Raw genomic sequence first — 5,170 nt, 5'->3', positions numbered from 1 at the left:
TTTAAGTCTTGTTCATTTAAACAATTGCTTTATACCATAGCACTTATTATTTGCATGGCACTTTAAGATATTTCTAAAAATACCATGTGCTATAATATAGAGTTCATAGACAATTGGAAAAGTTTTGAGGCAGACCTGACATGTTGAAAATTCATCCCTCCTGGGGTAGTAATATGGCACATAATCTTAGAGTTGAACCTTGACTAGCTGAGGCCAAGGTCAGGAAGCAGACAGACTGGCTAATCAGATGAACAAATGATAAAAGCTTGGGTTGCTGAATATATGATCCCTTTTTACAAAAGCAGTTATTGTAAATTATATGATTACAGATCATAACCTAGATGTGCTGTGTTTGACAGAAACCTGGCTAAAACCAGACTTACTTTAAATCCAACCCCAAGTGGAATTCCACCCCGAGTTTTTCCTACTATGGAAGTCAACGGGGACCAGCAACTGTTAGCCACATTCTTCAAAATATCTTATTTTGTGTTCAGCACAAGAAAGAAATTAATTAATTAGAAAAACTTCAGAGTGAGTAAATAATGACAGAATTTTCATTTTTGGGTGAACTATTCCTTTAAGGACAAGTGGCAGCATGTTTGCTAATAGGCTACTGTCACTTTAAGACCATAACAACGCCTCTAATAACACGCGCTCGATTTTCTCTCAAATGTTTGCTTTCACTTTAGACAATAACCAACCATGTATTTGACAGTATTAGTGCAATAAGACTCCAAATTAAACATAAAAAAATTAATTAAACTAAACGAACAGGTTTTTAGTGCATGTGCGCTTCGAGTGCATGCGCTCAAGAAAGCGCATGTTAGAACAGCTCATCAGCAGGCAAATGAAATGTTTATCCCGCAAGGCTTTAAAGCACATGCAAATAATGATCTTTTGTGAATTGCAGTGTCCCGTGAGTGTAACTCAACTGCTGCGTTAACATGTGATGTGTGAATGTATGTCGCATTGATAGAATGCCCTGTATGCACTGTAGAATGATACTACGATATTTCTTCAAAAGCAGATCGTGGAGCCATGTTAATTGTCCGCAATAAAAAATCGTGATATCGCACACCCCTATGTTGATGCCGTTGAAATTCTACAGCAGAGCGATGACTTCTCAGATCATTATCTAGTATCCAACAGTGTGGTACAATGAGCCGGTCCGGGGCCCTCAAGAGAGCAGCCAGAAAAATTAAGCACAGCTGGAAGAAAACAAAACTAGAAGTTTTTCTCATTTTGTGGAAAGACAGCACTATTGCATACAGAAATGCCTTAAAAACAGCTAGATCATCTTATTTTTTACCCCTCTTGGAAGGTAATATAAATAAGCATTATAATCAATAGATAAAGCTATGAAAATTACTACGTGTGAGCTTAAATGTTTGATACGCTCTACACTCACCTAAAGGATTATTAGGAACACCGGTTCAATTTCTCATTAATGCAATTATCTAATCAACCAATCACATGGCAGTTGCTTCAATGCATTTAGGGGTGTGGTCCTGGTCAAGACAATCTCCTGAACTCCAAACTGAATGTCAGAATGGGAAAGAAAGGTGATTTAAGCAATTTTGAGCGTGGCATGGTTGTTGGTGCCAGACGGGCCGGTCTGAGTATTTCACAATCTGCTCAGTTACTGGGATTTTCACGCACAACCATTTCTAGGGTTTACAAAGAATGGTGTGAAAAGGGGAAAACATCCAGTATGCGGCAGTCCTGTGGGCGAAAATTATAGACAGTATATAAACTGGACACAGCGACCCCATAGGTTTCAACGGAGACAAGTGAAGTCAGTTAGAAGCACTAACTTCCTGATGGTCGAGCGAACTGCGCAGACTCACACTGAGCTTGACGACGTAGATGTGACGTGAGCAACCCGTCTGTCTTCTAGTAGCTGTGCCGAGAGAAATCTGAATCATTCCCTTCCGAAACTTGCAGAGACGGAGAGTGTGAGTAGGAGGTGTCCATGAGCTAGGAGCAGGAGCAACTTTTGCTAAGTATTCTGATTAATTACTTTGACATTTTGCCTCCACGTCCCCCCGATTGTCCGCGAGCTTCTCCTCCTGTCCATACGGTAATCTCTCTACTGTGCGACAGAGAGTTGCGTGGTTATGACGCAATCGTTAGCCTATTTTTACAAAAATTGCATCTACGGGGCCATAACGTAAGATACAAGGTAATGGAGCCTTTTATACATTGTCGTGTTTCTTTAGAAATAAATAATGGAAAAATGGAGTCTTTAAACGCCTCAGACGTAAAGTTATTCACTGTCAAAGTGACGCCAAAATGAATGGGAGTCAATGGCATGCTAACAGTAGGTGATGGTCTGCTAATCAATGGCGGCGAAAATGCCTTGTTGATGCTAGAGGTCAGAGGAGAATGGGCCGACTGATTCAAGCTGATAGAAGAGCAACTTTGACTGAAATAACCACTCGTTACAACCGAGGTATGCAGCAAAGCATTTGTGAAGCCACAACACGCACAACCTTGAGGCGGATGGGCTACAACAGCAGAAGACCCCACCGGGTACCACTCATCTCCCCTACAAATAGGAAAAAGAGGCTACAATTTGCACGAGCTCACCAAAATTGGACAGTTGAAGACTGGAAAAATGTTGCCTGGTCTGATGAGTCTCGATTTCTGTTGAGACATTCAGATGGTAGAGTCAGAATTTGGTGTAAACAGAATGAGAACATGGATCCATCATGCCTTGTTACCACTGTGCAGGCTGGTGGTGGTGGTGTAATGGTGTGGGGGATGTTTTCTTGGCACACTTTAGGCCCCTTAGTGCCAATTGGGCATCATTTAAATGCCACGGCCTACCTGAGCATTGTTTCTGACCATGTCCATCCCTTTATGACCACCATGTACCCATCCTCTGATGGCTACTTCCAGCAGGATAATGCACCATGTCACAAAGCTCGAATCATTTCAAATTGGTTTCTTGAACATGACAATGAGTTCACTGTACTAAAATGGCCCCCACACAGTCACCAGATCTCAACCCAATAGAGCATCTTTGGGATGTGGTGGAACAGGAGCTTCGTGCCCTGGATGTGCATCCCACAAATCTCCATCAACTGCAAGATGCTATCCTATCAATATGGGCCAACATTTCTAAAGAATGCTTTCAGCACCTTGTTGAATCAATGCCACGTAGAATTAAGGCAGTTCTGAAGGCGAAAGGGGGTCAAACACAGTATTAGTATGGTGTTCCTAATAATCCTTTAGGTGAGTGTATATCAACTATATAAACTAACTCCACAACTTTTACTTGAACTGATTTAGCAAGATTTTTTTCTATGAAACTGTGTAAATTTGTTTAAATTCTTATTTATTTTTTCAATCTCGTAATATTCTGCAGAGGAGAGAAAAGTGCTTCTTCTCTCAGAAGTGAATTGCATTTTCACTGTTCTACAGCATGTGATTGGCTGTTCACCACTGATGTCACACCTAAACTCCTAAAGTCAGGATCAAAGCCTGAGTTTTACAGAGTAAATTAATGATCAGCATCATAGTACCAACAAAGTGTGATTGGACTGGTTTAGTTTTGTCAACTCAAAACTAATACAGTAACCCTGACTACCATCATGGTACCTGGTAGCACCAATGTTTTTTTTTAAATGCATTTTCAGGTCTTTAAAACGTAAACAAATGTAAAAAGTGAGTTGATCAGCATTTTTTTTTTACCCTAAAAAAAAAGAAAAAAAAGATTGTTGGTATGATGGTACTATGATAGTAATATTATGCTGCTCATGCTCCATTGCATTTCATTGCTACACAAAAATACTAAAACGTTCTGAGGTAGTATCATGTATTTTATGGACATGTATCGCAGTAGTACCATTGTATTCATGTAAGTATCTTCTAAAAACCATGGAACATGAATTTCAATACTATATAGAAGGCCATATTTCATTTTTGTAATGTGTTTTTTTGTTTGTTTTTTTTTTGGTGTAAATATGTACTGCTGCAAAGTACCATTATGTTACTATCTGGTACAATGGCACTTCTACTTTTGAAGTACTTATAACCTAACAGAATATTTGATGTCAAATTGCAACACATTGTCATGTCTTGCCAATGCTCCTAAGTCTATTCTGTCACTAGAGGACACTGTAACTCTAAGAAAGAAAAAGAGAAAAAGAGAGCAAGTCTACATTTTCACAGAGCAAACAATGTCATCATGACACTCCTTCACATGGAGTGAAATTAGACAGCTCCTGAATAATGAGATTTTCTGAGGATATTTGTGCATCACTTATCTTTATATTTACCTGATTCCATTTTCTGATTTTTAAAACGTACAGAGCTTTTGTATATGGAGTTTTCCCTAAAACACCAGATAAACACTGCTCAGAGGAAACTATGGTGAATTCAAACTCCTTTATTGATGTTGTGTTGAAATTGGCATTGTTGAAGTGTTTAGAAAGCTGTTGATTGTGCTGATAGACTGACGGTGGTGCATTGTATCTTCAATGCAAATAAGTTGCTGTCTCTGTTTGGTGTCTAATTGCTTCGGGAGGTAAACAACACGCTCGAGTGGTTGGAGAGAGAGGTGAAGCGTGAATATCAATCTCTCACATCAGTGTCATCAAATGACTTTTACAGAGTTGAAGTACCCTAATTAGCTGCTGACCCCCAGTGGCCCTCCTCTGATGGCACAGGTCTCTGAGATGTACTAATGGATATCAGCATGTGCGCTTAGGTCTGAATAATGCATTATTCTGCATATGCAGGGTTGTTGCTTACTTCAGCATGGAGATTATGTTTTATGTAAGTCACATACTTTAACAGTGACTGGTTTCACTGACCATCAGGAATGTATGACCTTATAAAATGTACACTGTGATCTGGCAAATGCGTGAAAGTTAATGTAGTTGGCATAGTATTTTTATTATTCTTTCTTAAAAAAAGAAAGAAAAGCAGTTTTGTTAAAATACTAACATTTGCCAAATCAAAATCATATGGTGCAACCAACATGCAAAAACATGCATAAAAAAAACAAGTCACCTTTATTTTTATAGCGCTTTATACAATACAGATTGTTTCAAAGCAGCTTTACAGTGATCAACAGGAGGATAATCATTCAATGATGCAGAGTTCAATTCTGGTGTAAAGCAGCTCTAAAATAGAAAATAATGTCATTGTTCAGCTGAAGTCA

The sequence above is a fragment of the Leuciscus leuciscus genome (assembly GCF_965113295.1).
Source record: "Leuciscus leuciscus genome assembly, chromosome: 4".
NCBI lineage: Eukaryota > Metazoa > Chordata > Actinopteri > Cypriniformes > Leuciscidae > Leuciscus > Leuciscus leuciscus.
Note: the sequence above shows the minus strand (reverse complement) of the source record.